Source organism: Strix aluco, chromosome 1 (assembly GCF_031877795.1).
Source record: "Strix aluco isolate bStrAlu1 chromosome 1, bStrAlu1.hap1, whole genome shotgun sequence".
Classification (NCBI taxonomy): domain Eukaryota; kingdom Metazoa; phylum Chordata; class Aves; order Strigiformes; family Strigidae; genus Strix; species Strix aluco.
Genome location: NC_133931.1, coordinates 95,095,624 through 95,112,911, shown reverse-complemented (window position 1 = coordinate 95,112,911; position 17,288 = coordinate 95,095,624). Strand labels below are relative to the sequence as shown.

At 47.7% G+C, this 17,288-nt stretch overlaps 1 long non-coding RNA gene across 1 annotated transcript; it reads left to right on the top strand.

Moving 5' to 3' along the window:
* Positions 1-3,444: 3,444 nt before the first annotated feature.
* Positions 3,445-15,423, top strand: LOC141924750 (uncharacterized). The gene is made up of 2 exons (XR_012623654.1): positions 3,445-4,948; positions 15,171-15,423. It is a non-coding gene; the product is annotated as an uncharacterized LOC141924750 (long non-coding RNA).
* Positions 15,424-17,288: the final 1,865 nt, after the last annotated feature.

Here is a 17,288-nt window from a genome sequence, read left to right as displayed (position 1 = left end):
TGAGGGGAGGTTTGGGAGGCTTCTGCAAGGTCTCCCTGCTGCAGGGAGCATGTTTGTAGAGGTGCCTCCAGGCTGTGGATCGTGAGTGGCCGGTCGGCGCTGCGGTCGGCGGCTGCTGCCTCCCAAAGCCGCAGCAGCATTGTCAAGCTGCAGACGTGCAGAACAGCTCACGCCAAGGCTGCGCACTCACAGGTGATCTTTCGATCTGTACATTTTCCAGCGGAGCTGGCAGCTGCTCCTGTGGTGTGCATGCTTCGCTGGCTATCCAAAGAAGGAACTGGGCGGGCGTTGATCCAGTTGAGGCGGTTTCGAGGAGCGAAGGCAGGAAGGAAAATTACCAACTTTGACATATGTTGCTCCCTGCAGGTCTCTCTTATTATAGCCTGGCGGGACGTCAAGGTGCACAGACACGACTCAGAGCTGTAGCACCCGATGGCTGCTTCATCTCCTGTCCCACCCCTTTCACACAGGCAGGACTGGCAAACCCATTTCTGGCATACCAGGAAATCCTGGTTCTTGCTATTATCAAGGAGGGAGCATGCAGTTATACAACCTCGAGCTGCCATCAGCAAGACCCGCAGGAGGGAGGAGGGGAATAGTTCACTTGGAAAGGAATGCTGCAGTGTAGAGCAGTGGTTTTGACACGCTGGAGTGAAACTTGGCATAGGGGAACAGAGCGAATTCATTTGCCCAGTAGACGTGGCACTTGAGCAAGAGATTAAATGAAATGGCAGTGGAAATCCTGAGAGATCTTAAGAGGTGGCTAGTTAGCATGGGACATGTGTCTGCAGCCCTTAACACTGGTTTCACCATGCTGGGTGTCCATAGCTTTCTAACAACTATTATTTACCTCTCCAGCTCTTTCATCCCACCAGCACACATGAGAAGCCAGCTGTGTGCATAGTCCTACCCAGGGTAGGGCCTCCAACTTGACAAGAAGAAATGAAGACCCAGGGTTCAGTGGCCTGAAGTGTTTGTCAGCCGTTTGCGATGGCAGAAACCTACTTACTTTTCTGAGAATATTTATCCACTCTACCGTGCCAGGAAGAATGTAGTGTGGCATAGCAGCCGTCCAGAACGATGGCAAATATTTGTTCCTGGTAAAAATTTGCTTGCCACATGTCTTCATTTGCAGCATATGTCCTGTCTTGGAGCAGGTGGGGGGGTCTGGGCTGTCCTTCTGAAATGTCCCTCATTAAGGACTGAGTCTTAAAGAGAACACTTATGTGGAAAGGCTGGGAGAAATACACATGTGTATGAAGAAGCATTAGGTGTGCATTGGATTAACAACTTTCATTCTCCCTCCTGACAAGTCCCTGCCAAGGGTTTGACATCTAAACAAAATATGTTAAAACCTTCCTCTTTGCAGATTCTTTCTTCTGGGGCAGGTTCCCCATCGCTTGCTTTCATGCTGTGCTTTCAGCCGTTGTTTTTGTAGTCTGTCAGCACAACCTTGAGAGAAAGGACTTTGGCTGAGAGCTGAACACACAGTACCAGCTGTACTGATTTCCATCTCCTGGTAGCAGTGGACTTTCACACTGTGCCTTCTTTGCCTCCCCCAACTAGGCTGAAATCTCTTGCCAAATTTTCTGCTCTTCTGCATGGCTGAATCAACTCGGCCACGAGAAGTAGCGGGTTTAGGCTCCTGCAGCCCCACTGTCAGGATGGAAGCCCCTTGGCAGGGCTCAGGCAGCCACGTGGGATGAGGGGCTGAAGGCATCAGAGGAATGTTGATGTTCCAACAAACTCAGGGATGAGTGAGGGAAGCTGGAATGCACAAGCAGATCAGAGAAAAGGAGGAAGCGAGCAGAAAAGGGAGATACTGTGTGATAGATGTCAAGGAGAGCAGAAGGGCACTGTAAAACCACACAGGGGATGGACAGGATTTGAAGAATAAGGGCAATAAAAGATGAGGGAGTGTTATAAGTGCCTAACTCTCTGGGGACCTGGTAAGAAATTGGATGTCCCTCCCTCCTCATCTCCAACTTGGACTGTATTTTGAAAAGAAAAAAAACCCAAAAGATATTTTAGTGACTACCTCTTTTTGTTGTGAAACAGACAGGTTTTTGCACTATGATTTCTTTTCTTTGCATTCCTCTGGCTATAGCAGTGAAGTAGATTAAAAACAAAAGCACCATATTTTGCACTTTGTCATGTGTTTTGCTGCCCCATCCTTTTGTCCTTTCTGTGACTCTGGCAAGGAGAGACGCAAAGCAGAGACTTCTCCTCCTTAGCAGGGGTTTTACACTGACTTTGTCACCTGCATAATGCTATGTTGTTACCTGGCAGTTATGATGCTCTTCAGCCTTAAACAAAGGTTTGTATGAAACACAGGCCCTTTGTGTGAATAGAGGGAAATAGGATGAAGAATTTGGGTAGTGCCAGAATAGCACCGTGCCTGGAACAAAGGCTTGGAAGGGTAATGTGGGAAGGGGGACACTCCAGCCTCCTCCTCAAACATTCTCTGGGTACTGGGACGTGATTCAGAAAGTCCTCGTTGTCCTAGTGTTGCTCAGCTGTAAGGTCTCTTCATCCCATCACGTGGCCTGCAGATACCAGTGACCACTGACTCCTTTCACCTGCTTCCCCTTTGCATGCCTCGGAAAAGGATGTAAAACTGTATTTCTACCTGTCTCCTCTCCTGCTGCTGTTTGTCCTTCCAAAGTGTACATAGCACACCTATTTTCTCTGGCAGTGTGTTGATGAACTTTTATTTGTATCCCACGGGACTTGTAAGAATTAGGGTCGGCTTGACATGAGTGGAGTACTATACAGAGATATTTACAGCTGTTTGCAATGCTTGTGTTGAGTATGAGACCAGCAGCAATTAGGATCCAGGCCAGTGCCTTCAGTGAATAATGGCCTTGGTTACTTGGAAATATCAGATGGCTTCTGCTTTATCCAGTTGCTATGAGGAAAAAAAGTTAAGTAAACAAAGAAAAAGAATAAGAGGAGGGAGTGGTGTTTTTTTATTGGCATAGTCAAGAAGGGCAGTCAAAAAGAGAGAAAGAAACTGGAAAACAATACCCTGGGTCTTCTCTTGCAGCCCATAGCACAGAACAGGCATTTTCTTTGTGTGCCTTGATGTTCAATATCCTTCTCCATGAGCACTTTAGGTTCCTGTCCCTCAGAGACCTTCCTTGGAGGCCGGGTTCATTATTTGGGTGCCCAACTGTTAAGATTTGTTTCTAATGCCTAACAGATGATCTTCATCACCACACAGTCCTGAGACCTCATCCCTGTGAAGCACCCTCACGTCTCATGGCCTCCATGGCAGCTGGTGGTACTCAACAGTTTGTCCCTGGGGCCAGCACTCAGCAATCGTCCCTCTTTTGTGAGGTGTGTCTGAATAGTCCACTTGGCTTCCTCTGGGGGTTTGAAGATGAGAGATCCTGAGATGGAAGACTGAGATGAAGATTATTTCTAGAGGTTTTCCAGAGCTGCTATACTGCCTGTTGCATAGATGCCTTCCTCTCCTATAGATAAGGGAGAAATGCTTTCAGATTCCTGGAAATATTTTATTTTTGTCTTTCCTTGGATAAATAAGATAACCTGATGGAACTGATTACACTGTGTTTCTTGGTGTCTAGCTGTGGAAACAGGCACTCAGCTACCTTTGCCAGACCAGCCTTGGAGTTTGTAGTCTTTTACACTTCTCCTGACTGCCAACGTGGGTCCCACCTGGACCCAGAAGCTGTGAGGGTAGCTCCTGCCAGTCGGGGGCCTCCACCTGGATTTTTGGGCTCGTCTCTCTTTTCTGGTGCAGACTAGCCCTGCTCACAGAGGCAGGAACAAGCCTTCCTCAGCATGCTGCGGTTCAGAAATAAAGCGAGCCTATTTTGCCACCCTGCAAGAACCCTTCTGAGGACTCTGAGGTGAGGCAGGACTTCTCCTTGCAGCTTGCTCTCCCTGCCCATAGCAGGGGTTGCCTCCTCTCTCATCATTCCCTGCAGCGGCCCACATTTCCCTCTGGAGGTACAGCCTGTAATGAGATCAAGATGGAGGGGCAGCCTTTTAGCAACCCTTCAGCCTGCTCTAGCAATGGAGGAGGGTTGCCAGTGCACCCGTCAGTGGGACGAGGGCCGGGTCGTCTTGCCTTCTAGCAATGATGGAGCCAGTCCTTCCAGGGCAGTGTACTCTCGCTTGCGATGACACCAAAAAACACTTGGCTCCTTGCAGGCTGCTGGCACACACGGCTCGCTAGAGCACTGGCAAGTTTTTAAGGTTTTGTCAGATGGGAACAGTGGTGGAGAAAAGAAAAGTGAAACCAGATGTTTTTCCTTACAGTTGCTTCATATTCATATGCGGGGGGAGAAGAGGGGCCATAAAAATGTCATAACCCTTGATCCCTGAGGCTCAGCATTATACTCTGCAAAAGCCAGTGCCACAAATCCGCACCTCCGCCTCGGCAGCCGCGGGTCCTGATGGGGCAAGATGGTTGCGATAGCTGCGGGGGGAGAGCCTTTGCATTTGTCAGCATAAACTGGAGGAAAAAGCCTGTTGGAAGTTAACGCTGATAGGCTGCTTTTATGGAATCAGTTATTTTTTCAGATTTCTCTGGGGATGCATCAGTGCTGAGTCCTGAGGCTGACCGGCAAGCTTAGAAATTTGGGATGTGTCTGCACTGCAATCAATCTACCCCGCAGGCTGTGCCGATGGAGCAGAGTTAACTTCATCCTCCCCAGCCCGGGCTCGCCTGTCAGCGCAGCCAGGGCAGAGCAGTGTCGGGGTGAGAACTCACTGCTGAAGCATTCACCTAATTTGCCCGGCGGGGTTTTGCAGCACTTGCTGCCCTGCACTGCTGCAGCTACATGCATCCCTGTCATCTCAAGCAGCCAGCCTGGGTACTGCCGCACTGCAGTGCAGTGCCAGCAGCCGTGTAGAAGAAGTTCTGGTCAGAGGGTCCGGCTGGCACCAGAGGAGAGGTACTAGGAAAAATCTAACTCAAGTAATTTCTTTTTTTTTGTATTGGAGAGTCTGCTTGTTGTAGTCAGAAAACAATCCTGAGGAGTGCCAAGCATCCCCCTTCTAGGGAAATGTGTGCTTGGGTGAATGTGGGGATGGAGGAGAGGAAATGAAAGTTGTGTACACACATGCCTCGAGCCAAACAAGGATTTAAACAGAAAGCAGCTAGGCCTTTTCTGCTCCATACAACAAAGACTGTGATAATGGGATATTTTTTCTCGATATTTCTTGATATTTCCATGCTTAGTTTCTGCCCACACGTCAGCAGCGAGGAAAGGCTTTTCCTAATCTGATGCAGACTGTATGGGTGTGCATCTGTCTTGCAGGGGCTGGGGTGGGAGGTGACTTCAGCCGCCAGCCCAGTCTGAATCTCAAATTCCCTGAAAGGTCAAAAGTGACTAGGTTTAGCCCTATTTTGGGGGGATAAGCTGTGTTACTTCACATAGGATTCAGGTAGTTTGCTGTGCTGAGTAATGTATAGTTACAGCACTACTTGTCCTAATGGGTACCAGAACAGCATGAAAGGTGGGAAGTACATAGAGATGTCAGCAGGCTTAAACTCAGAAGATTTCATTTTGGATCTTGATTCAACCAAAGACTCCTGTGGTTTCTGCGGTCAAATCACGTAAACTAGCTTTTGGAGCTTTCTGCCCATTTGCAAAAGAAGCGAGCTGCCCTTTGTAGTCTCCGCTGGGCCCTGAGATTGCATGCTGTTCAGGTATTACGACAGCATGGTCCAATTGGTTAGAATAATTTTTTAAAATATTTTCATATGGGAGTTAGTCATACTGTAAAATAATTTCATGGAACGACTGCAGTTTTCTTTGACTTTGCAACACATTTTACTCACAAAGTGACTAAGAGTTTAGTCTCTTTGTGACAGGAATTGCAGATGTTTTACCTCACTGCTTGATTTCTCTGCTCCATCACCACACCAAGTGATAGAAAGTTGGAAATATTCGCAAGCTGCCTGGCATTGTCATTACACTACTTATTCGAACGCTGGCACACTGGGCATCCTTGTGCACTGCAGCTATCAAAAAGATTATTCTGTGGGTGACTGTTCTTCCACCAACTTTGTATTGACTGGGATGTTCTCAGACAGACACAGTTCTTCTGGTCCTTCATCACTGATCATGTTTTCTAGACCTCTGTTCTATCTCACGCCTCTCTTCTGGACTCTTTCCAGTTGGTTGGTTTTGAAGCGTTGTGTCCAAAACCATAGAGCAGTCCAGCTCCAGCCTGGCTAGTGCTGGGTGGAAGGATTACTTCACTTGTCCCGAGGGCTTTTCTCCTGTTTATACATCCAGCATGTTGTTTGCCTTTTTCCTAATGGTGTTGCACTGTTGACTGACATTTAGTGTGTGACCCTGATCCTCCCCTGCAGAATGTGTATGAGATGGTGGCATCTCCATCCTGGATTGGGGAACTGCCATATTTCTCCTGGTGTATAGTTCCTTGTACTTGGGCCACTTGAAATGCACTCTCTTTCTCTTTGACCATTTCTTCAGTTTTCCTGTGGTTAATGGAAAGAAACTTTTATGATTGATTCAGATCTTTGATCGATGTTTATTTGGGGGAGGCCAGCTTGGGTGATGGAGTTGTGGTGGGCCAGAGCACCAGGCGACAAAGGCAGATGTTATGGGCAAGACTGAAATGTAATGGCTGACGTTACAATGGTCAGTTGTGAAAATACTGGTTAGCTCTGTCAAGGGATGGGTGTTGCTGACCAGCTTTAGAAGTAATTACAAAAGATTGCCTGTTGTAGAAATGAACATAAGAATAATCTTGCATCTCTCTTTGAGTTAGGGAGTTCGTAATAGCCAGAGGGTGAAGATTTCATGTGCATACCTATTATCTCTTGGCATTTTGCAAAATGACTAAAAACTTCAGCCAGTTTGCGAAATGACTGGTTTCACAATTCAAGAACATAACGTGTGTGCCTTAAAAGGCTACTGTAACTGAAATGGAGCAGTAACTCAACAGCACCTTTGAGTGTTCAGTGAGAGATGAAATTTGTCTAAGGAGAGAGGAGACTGCTCCCTCTGTCAGATATTCTCCCTGTCCCTGTTGCAGCCGAGCACTTTGAAGCCATTAGAGAGGACAGAATGGCCTTTAGACTTCTGTTAACCTGGAAACTCCCCTAGTACTGCTTTTTTTTTGCTGTTGTAAAAACTCTTCCCCTTGCACCCAGCTGTTTCTCCCTGCTCCTTGAGCTTTAGTTCAGTTCAGCAGAACTTCTCCAGGATTAAAAACTGCTCTGTCTGCCATGCAAGTGTTGGGAGAGGAGAGTGATTGCTGGGCAACTGATGAGCTGGGGTGAAACAGTGTTGGGAAAGAGAGCACAATGTTCTTTTCTTTTTATGGAAAGTGATATATTACTATAGACCACAGTAATCCAAGGTCTGCTCTTACTACTTTGTGATTAGCGAACAGGCCCCACTTGTGCTGTACCGACCATTTGTGCAGCTGTGGTAGGCACGAGGATGTCAATTAATCTTGATTTGTGCTATAGGATTACTTCATATGAGAGGAAATTTATTATTGGATTTGGTTTCAGTGTATGTAGATGGACATCACACTATCTTTGCAAGGAAAGCACAGGCCTCTGCTGTGTCAGGCGAGTCACTGGTCCTTGCTGGAACTTCCCTGGCAAATTCCCTCTCTTCTCAGGAGCCCTAACTTGGTCTAAAAGATGGAGCAATCAGCACTCAGTACAAAATGTTTCACAAACTTTGCCCAGTCTGTCCCTGTGTCACACCCATTTTAGGGAAAAGAAAAATAAGGCTTCTGCTCAGCCATATAAATGGTTGCAGTTATTATTTGCATGGCAGCTCAAACTTTGTGAGATGCAGGGCAAACACAGAAACAGGTGAAGCCCTGGTTCTGCATTAGAGAGCACAAAGTCTGCATAGATAAAAAACCCCAAAAAGATAAAAAGATATAGGCAACCACACCCTCAGAGAACAGACGTGTTGTATTTTAATATTCCTTCTACTACCATCCTGAATCAGAGAAAAATGAATTTACCTTCAAAACTGAAAGGCTCAGAGAAATAAATAAACAGCAAACCACGAACATGTTATTTGTCTTACTGGCTGCTTCTGCAAGGTGGTGTTTGTGCAGAAGAACGAAGCTCTTGTCTCTGAGGTGTGATGAAAAAATACGGAACAGTGTGACTTGTGACAAAATCATGAGACCTGCCAAACTGTTTCTCAGTCCAGTGCCCAAGCGTACCTGTTCTCCTTCTCTATCCAACATACCAGCCTCTGCTACACAAAGCCAGGCTCCCCAGGGACCAGACTGCTCTGAAATGGGTGCAAGGCAGCACGTGCCGGCTGATCTAGTCAGTACAGGTCAAAGCAGGGAAGAGGGAGCAGCATGGCCGTCAGCAAAAAACAGTTCAGAGACCTGGAGAACTGGCTGCCTTTGTGAGCCGGGGCTGAAGTCCTCGCTGCTGTGCCTCTGCTGCGATTGCTCCCTGCCTGACCTCGCTCGGCTGCAGCTAGCTCAAGTATGCCAGCCACGCTGATTGTAATGTGGAGAGCACTGTGTGCGAGCCAGGGGAGAAAATAGCTGGGCAGATGGTGCTATATTAAGGAGAGTGTCTCAGAATTGTCTGCTGGGATTCTCCGGGGGCAAGGGCCCGTCTTGGCCTCACTTGCTCTCTGCCTTTCCCAGTGCGTCCTCCTCTTCTGCCCCTTTTCTTCATTATAGATCCTCCCTTGCTGAGGAAGCCATGGGGTGATGCACGGCCCAAGGGGTGCTGCCTCCAGCTAAAATTTGGGGGAAGATGAAACCTGGGTGCACGAAGCATGTGCCCCATCTGTGTTCAAGCAAGCTGGAGGCCGCTCCATTCCCACGCCCCAGTCCAGCTCTCTGCTCCGCCACAGGTCCCAGGGCAGGACCCAAGCAGCAGTATTCTGCAGGGATGGGCTGGCACGGGCGAGGGAGGGCCTCCTAATCTTCCTTGTCAGCAATCAGCTTTCTTCTCTTCAGACTCCATGGGGGAAGGACTTGCAGCAGCATGTTTTTCTTTTTTCCTTTCCCAGCCTCAGCTCCTCTCCTCTCCCCCCTCCCACTGCTCCCAGCCAGTACCAGCCCCGCTCCTCATCCCTGCCAGTTGTCTCTGCCTCCCTCTCAGCTCTCCCCTCTGGTTCCCAGCTAAGCTCCAGTGAGCAGGGCAGCAGGCAGGGGCAGGAGGGGAGGACAGTGACAAGACACAGCTGCTGGCTGCTCTTAGCAGCTCTGAGAGTGGCCCCTAGTGACCAGCAGCGGAGCGGGCTGGGCATGGATGGCTGCATGGCAGGACGGAGGGCACTAGTGTCCCCTCGGGAGGTCAGCCCACACTCCCCCGGGGTCACCGTTTGTAAACAGACAAGACCTGTCTAGTACAGAAAACAAATGGGAGAAGAAAAACGCTTGGGTTGATGGTGCAATTGAGGGGCCTGAAGATTTGTGGCTTTGCACTATTACCCTTAAACTATTTGGTGGCACTAAGACCATTTCCTAGGGCAGGGAGGTCTCAAGAAGGCTGGGCAGAAGTTCCCTTGCCCCATATCCTCCCCATCTCCTCTGGAAAACAGAGTCCACGTGTTGCATGACTTTTCCAGCCCTCTGAAACATCCTAGTGGATAGTATAAAGACAGTAGCTGAAAACACGTGGAACGGTCATCCTTGTTTATCAGTGCAGGCATCTGGTGTTTTCAGGGCTCAGAAAGGAATGGAGCTGTCTGGTCAGATGTGATATGAGCTCCAGTGCGGTATGTCTGGGCTGTGGCTGGGATCCCCAGCCGGTCACTGCAGAAAACTGGACTTCAGAGAAGCCCTGGAATTCCTCTAAGTAATGGATGTTTAGGACCCTACATGTACAGAGAGAAAATTGCCTCCTTTCACCAGTCAGAGCGTGGAAGGATCAAAGATGGAAATACTGGGATTGATCGTCGTGGGTGTCAAAAGGGATGCTGGAAGATAAAGAAGCACAGCAACCACACGGGAACAGTAATGCAGTCACTCAGAGACGGTGCAAAAGACATGTGGGACAGTGGCCATTGTTTGCTCTTTATAGCACACATCTTACTTGGTTAGCTCTTCTGTTGTAAGAATAATTTTACCGTCTGTGAATGGTTTTCATGACACTCCTTTTCCACACAGCCCTTTCACAATGTTTTTTCCATACTCAACTTGACAGGTTTCTAAGTGTAAGATAGTCACAGAAAAAGAATTTTGATTTTTCTGGCTCTTGAACATTTAAAAATCTTGTCCTCAGCTTTGCTCCCAAATATTTTTTTCTAGTTCTTAAAATATGATGCTCCTGGTTTTATATCATGTGCTTCTTCATGTCACTGTTACCGTGTGGTATGTTGCCCCAGCACATCGTGGTCCTCTCAGGATCTAGTTTGTTATTCAAGATGACTCTGTGTCCACGAGGAAAGAGGCAGGCGAGGTCCCTGGCTGCCTGATCCAAAGTGCCAGTGCTTGAGAGAGGGAAATACTAATCTGTTGTAGACAGCAATGTGACATGCCATCTGCACAATGCAGGGCAGTTATGGTCATTCATGTTCAAAAAAGATTGATTCACGCTGGAACAGGTGCAAAGAAAGGCAGCGGGAGGATTAGGGCATTGGAGAGCTGAGGTTATAAAAGTAGACTAAAAGAGTTTGGCTTATTTAGTCCAGCACCATGAAGGCTGAGAGAGGGATATGATCGCTCTCTATAAATACATCCTGGAGGTTAATGCTAAGGAGGAAGAGGAGCTATTTCAGTTAAAGGACAATGCTGACACAAAAGCAAATGGGCATCATAACCTGGCATGTAGAAACTGAGGTGGGAAGTTAGGTGGATGTCAGGCACTGCTGCTGGCAGGGTGAGGGCAGGGGGGCTTGAGCATCTCACAGGGAGGCTGCATTGCTGTGGCTACCTGTGCATGCAGGCTGGGCACAGTAGCCATGGGCTTCAAGACCCTGGCAGAAGACATCTGCCTGAGCCTGTTCGGTGGTGTGCTGGGGAGGTGGCCCAGCAGACCTGCAGCTCCCACTGCGCCTGGACTCTGAGGGCACCGACAGACCCGATGTCCCTGCCTGGACCCCAGGACTCCCCCACGGTCCAAGACCCCCCGTCAGCCCCTGGGGCCATTGGTCCCTGCCCCAGCAACACCCCAGCAGGGCCAGTCTCCATCTCCTCAAAGACCTGCACCTCCTGGCCATGGGCCCACCCGCGGGCCTTGGCCTGTCCCATCCCCAGGGAGATGCCCGATGCCTGGGGCTGGTGCTGCCCTCCCTGGGCCTGCAGGGGCTGTGGGATGGGCCCTCACCAGCCATGTTAGCCCTGCTGCCGGGAGTGAAAAGCATGGGGCCATGCTGATCTCCATGCAGGGCTTTCACCAGCCTGTCGGTTACAATGGCCATAGTAGTCTCAGTTTGCCAACATGGAAAGGGAAGAAGTGCCATTGAGATGGGGAGTGCTGGCACTCACTTTGTTTCGTGGCTGGGAGAGGAGAGGTTTCCCTGTAATAGCTTTGATGGGGGATTTTGGGGTATGGAAGGAGGTGGCTGCCCTGGCCTGCTGCTGGCCATGAGGCCAGGGCCCGGGAGTGCAGCCAGCTCCCCAGGGCTGGTGCTGCAGCAGCACAGGGTGTCCCCGGGAGGCTGTGGACATTTTGTTCCTGGCGCAGAGTGTGGTCGGCCGCTGGAGTTAGCCCATGGCCGAGAAGCTCTCTCTGGGCGTGTCTGTCACTTGAAATCACTCGCATCATGTTGTGCTTCAAATATCTGACTTGGGCTTCAGATCTCGCTGCCTAAAAATGTTGGCAATGCGAGTGGATGAGTGAGTTGCTCTCAGTGATGGGAGCCGAGTGGCTGTTGGCTTGCCAGTCTGGCTTTATTTCCACCCCATGGCATACGCTTGCTGAGAAACTTCACCTTCATATCAGGGGGATGGAGAAGAGCTGCCAGTGAAACTGTGCCTCCTGCTGAAGGGTGCTTGGCTGGAGCAGGAGCCCGGCCTTCCCACCCCAGGAAGATGCTGCTGCATGCTCATGGGATGCTCTGCCTGTACAGTGCTCTGAGCACATCCCACCTTCATCAGGCAGGCCACCCACCTGAGGACCGGGTGACATAAAGCGATGGAGACCATACCTAGCTGGCAGGGTCAGCTTTTATTGCTCCTGGAAATACAAATAACACTGTGGTCACAAGTATCCCAGCTCATGTGTTTTGGGGCTTCCCCCCCAGCTTTTCTATTTTCATTGCTTGAGGCTGAGGGCAGCCCATGGGATGAATATTTCACTCCAGACTTCCATTCAGCTGTTAAGTCAGGATGTTTGCCAGAAATTTAATTCTTTCTTATATCTCCAGGATAATAACTAGGCAGGATGGTGGATGGCTCATTCAGGACGAGACATTACAACACTTTTATTCCTGGCATAGGATGGTATGTGGCTGTACTGCCTGTGGGTAGGTGCTTGGCTAACAGTGCTTCTTTAAGGAGAGATTTTTTTTTTTTTTTTTTAATTAAATCCCTCTTCTCTTGCTTTGCCCAGTGAATTCTGCTGCTCGGGACATCCTGTATCAGAGAGACCCGCCAATGAATGTGTTAGATACCTGCTGCCCTCTAATGGTTGCCTGTCCCTGCGAGCCCTGGGACAGCACAGGTTTTGTGCACTCAGTGAAAGAAATCTGCTTAGCTCAGAGCTTTTTCCTGAGATTTCATAGCATGGGACAAATCTCTGGAGAGAGAGTGTGGAGAGATCTCTTCATTACTCTTCATGGTATAACGTGCCTCTTCCTTTTCCCCGCACTCAGTGCAAACCCCATCTTTTGCTCCTTGCTTCTGCCACATCCCATCCTGCTTTGATTCCTGTTAGGAAGTACTTGCCGTTCCTAACAGCTTTAGATGCGGTTTAGAGGGTAGACAAAGAAGAATAACAACAGTGCAGCTCTTGAACTCCATCAGCTTCCTGCAGACCACAGGAGACCTGCAGAACATGGTCGGAGAGACACTGCTCTGGACTTACCAAACACTTGGAGAGAGTTCACACAGCTCTATTTGTGAAATGCTTTACTGTGGTAATGAAGACACATAGTGTCAACTTCAGCTAGTTCACTACCAGAAGTGTAATAGAGCCTGCTCTGTTCTGAGAAAGCTATCAGTGCCCTGCCTACCTTGTTGACTTAGAGGGATTAAATTTTTTACCAAGAGGGGACCACACGGTTCCCTGCTGAATGGCTTGCTGCTGCTTATCTGCAGGCAAGGTACGGCATGTTGGTCCCTCAGGAGCATTTCCAAAACCAGCATGGGCTCCCTGGGAAGCCTGGTGCTCATTGAGTGTTGTGGAGTTCTTCTGGTTTTCTCCCCCAAACCAAAATCTTTAAGACTGGAGGTACACTGCTGTATTGGAGCAGCACAAGGGAAGCAGTAAGATATCTGGAAGGAATGGTACCGACACAGCCTGCATCTCTTTGCCAAGGAATCTAGCATCCTACTGAGGACTGGAGGCCGTAAACGACAGGGGAAAACAAAAGATGAATTGCAGTTAAGCAGACAAACAAGCACTCTGAGAGCTGTTGGAGGAAAGTTCCAGGGGCTGGAGCGTAACTTCATTCACAGCTTTCTCCCTCTTTTGACTTAACTACTTTTGCTAATTTTGATAACAATCTCAATGAGAATACAGGATCACAACTGTTGTTTCATCACAGTTAGCCAGCTTCAGTGAAAGTTTAATGAAAACAGCAAGGCTACAGTCTTTGATGTTCCCTCTTCTATCCAGCTTGGAAAGAACAGTTTTAGTGCTCTATTTATAAAGTGTATTTTAAATCTGGGTTTGTACGTTTTGGAAGGTGGGGGGGTGAAAGCCTGGCTTCATTCAAATCAGTGGGAGTTTTGCCATGATTTGCATGGGCCAGATTTTCATCCTTGTTTATGTACTTTTGCAGCCAGGCTGAAGAACTATTAGGGTGCCTGGGCCAGAAAAAGAAATCTTGAATCTCAACACTGCTGCAAACAGTTGGGGTAAAAATGCTGGGAAAGTCCCAAGAAAATTGAACTGGCATAGAAGTCATGTGTTTAGCTGGCCATGTTTTGGATGTTTTTTTACTGCTCTCCATTTCCTCTCTCACTGCCTGAACTGAGAATGATGTGCTACAGACCAACCTGATCTGCAGAGAGCTGCAATTCTGACACGTAGCCATCTGCAATGCCTTCACTGGCAGGGGAATGCCAGGTAGCTTTTTAAGATCAGATAATAGGCGGGTGCAAGACAACCAGAAGTCTGAACATACTTAGTAAGCAATGTTCCTGACTAATGTAGGCAGCAGTCGGTTTAACAGCAATCCGCACTTAGTAGCCAAAGTGCTATGGGATGTGCTTGGATCAGGTTTGGGCATGCACCAGGTTAAAAAACTGCTCTGTTAGACTGATTGCTTTTTCTAAGCTGCTATTATAGGTCAGTGCAACACAATGAACTAGGAGCTACATGTGAAAAGGATTTCTAGGTCACATCTCTGTGCCTGTGAATTTGCACCCATGGGGTTTTCAGGTGGTCTTTCTATATCTAGTAGCACTCATCAGCTTCTAAATTCCCCACTCTGTGTCTGTGCAGCAAAGAGCATGTGCAGCTGTTCATTTCATTTGACAAATCCTACACCTCATATTCCAGAATAACAGTCAACATACTTAAAATTTCTATTTTGGGTCGAACAGTGAAACCAATAAGTTGCAGTGTAGTTTTCACCCCAGAAGCTGCACTGAGTTTAGAAATGGCTACATCTGTGCAGCTTCTTCCACTAAAACACTGGGATGTAAGGTGCCGTACAAACTAACCTGAACATCCACACATGTCTGCAACACTTTAAAGCGGTTGTATGATTTTAAACTCATTTAGTTTAATATCGTACCACTCAAGCACAATACCTTGTGTAGCGAAAGTTTCACAGGTACCACCAAGGGTTGTTCTGGACTGTTAGAACAGGCAACTCTTAAGGTAGAGCTTTGAGCTAAAAATAAGTCACTCAGTCCAAGTGTCCACATAAGGTTGTGCTATGCTCCATAGCTTATCTGGAAGCTGTGACTTCAGAGGAACTACACTGAAGAACGCAAGAAGAAAATTTGGTCCCAGGCTCTGGTCTCAGAGCCTCCTGAAGGCCCCAGAAGTGTGATAAGCAAACACTGATGCTTGTTCAGTGCAACACTGTCCCTTCTTTCTACAGGATTTGGCTCAGAAGAATGAGTCAAGTACAGACTAATCTCTGACCTGAACATGATGGCTGAAGAGTTGCTGGACTGGATCCTACAGGACAAAGAAAAGAAAAGAAAAGAAAAGAAAAGAAAAGAAAAGAAAAGAAAAGAAAAGAAAAGAAAAGAAAAGAAAAGAAAAGAAAAGAAAAGAAAAGAAAAGAAAAGAAAAGAAAAGAAAAAGAAAAGAAAAGAAAAGAAAAGAAAAGAAAAGAAAAGAAAAGAAAAAGGGGAAGGGGGGAGGGGGGGAGGGGAAGGGAAGGGAAGGGAAGGGAAGGGAAGGGAAGGGAAGGGAAGGGAAGGGAAGGGAAGGGAAGGGAAGGGAAGGGAAGGGAAGGGAAGGGAAGGGAAGGGAAGGGAAGGGAAGGGAAGGGAAGGGAGGGAAGGAAAGGAAAGGGAAGGAAAGGAAAGGAAAGGAAAGGAAAGGAAAGGAAAGGAAGAAAGGAAAGGAAAGGAAAGGAAAGGAAAGGAAAGGAAAGGAAAGGAAAGGAAAGGAAAGGAAAGGAAAGGAAAGGAAAGGAAAGGAAAGGAAAGGAAAGGAGAAAGGAAAGGAAAGGAAAGGAAAGGAAAGGAAAGGAAAGGAAAGGAAAGGAAAGGAAAGGAAAGGAAAGGAAAGGAAAGGAAAGGAGGACAAACCCAACAGTCCTGCTGACACAGGTTGGATTTTTGCCTGAGGCAGACCTACCAGGTTTGACATTTGGTGAATGAAAAGTGAAATTATTGGGGTGACTTTCCCGTTTTCTTCAAATAAACGTGCCAACATTGCCATCAAAAACAACACTCTGCACAGAACTAGTTTGTCTTCCTCCCCTAGGCAGGACCCACCAGAGAGAATTTTGTCGAATCTTGCCAAGATGCTGGTGGCTGGATATAAACTGGATATAAACAGGGCAAAGGGACAGCCCACAGGCCTTCCCTTGCCCCTACCAGTGGAACAGGGATGGGTGAGATTTCCCTGCTGTTGTTCAGCTGTTGGTTAACAGAAGAAGCTGTTTTCTATTTGGGCTTGCGCTGGTTGAGCAGCCCCATCTGCAGCTGTATCGTGTTACACACTGTTATGCAACCCCATCCTCTCTTGCAAACAATGACAGGAGCAACCTAAATCATGAAACATAAAGACTATAATTAAAGAGGGGAAAGTGCTTATTTTGCATTTGGATACCCACAGCCAATTCAGATTAGCTGAACTAGCAAATCGCTTGGCACAGGCTTAATGAGGATAACATTTGCACTGGACTAAATGATGGTTGTTTTACCCCATTGTCGGCCAAGACAGTAGTGTAACCTGGCTAATGCTGCCATGGCTTGGACAGTTCTCTCTCTTCTCAACAGACAGGGAGATTTACACCACGAACAGGAGGAGCCCTGCAGTCAAAGGCTCTGCCTCAGGTTCTGAAACCATTAGCACCCCTGGGGGAGCTCTGGTCCAGGATGATGCTTCAGGTCTGTTTCTTATGATTGGAAGTTTGCAGGTCTACAAATCTGACAGTAACTGCTCAGACTGTGCCCTGTGCTTCCCTGCCAGGCTTATCCTCTTCACACTGGTTGTGGGATTTATGCATCCACGTAACTTGTTGCTGCAGTTGGCTGTGAAAAGTGGAAGCCCCCAGCCAGGAACTCTGAACTTAAAGAGTGTGCGACTGTGCAAAGCCTCTGAAAGTTTTGGAAAGTGTTTCTGAATTCCCTGCTCCCTCCCTCTCACCTCTTAAAGAAAAAAGAGCCACAGTTTTTAAGATCTGATATTTCTTTCAGATTTTTCTTGCTGGAGGTCTTCCTTGGGGAACCCAGATTAGTAGCTTATGCAGGCATTAATGGAACAGCAGCTGTTTAATGTTAAACAAAGAGAGATTTTCATCCAACTGATTGCTAGATATTTGAGTTAAATAAGAATTAATTAAGAATAAAGGCCCTGACTCCCTTTTAGTTTGCAAATTTTACTCTGGTGAATATCTCCAAGGGACTCAGTTGAGTTTTCTGATTTGTGCCACAGTCATCAGGACTCCAAAAGTTCTAAGTAAGCTGAAAAAAAAAAGGTGAATGTTTTTATGTTGCTGCCTTGGGGACTATGAAACTATATGCTGACTGGATCTTCA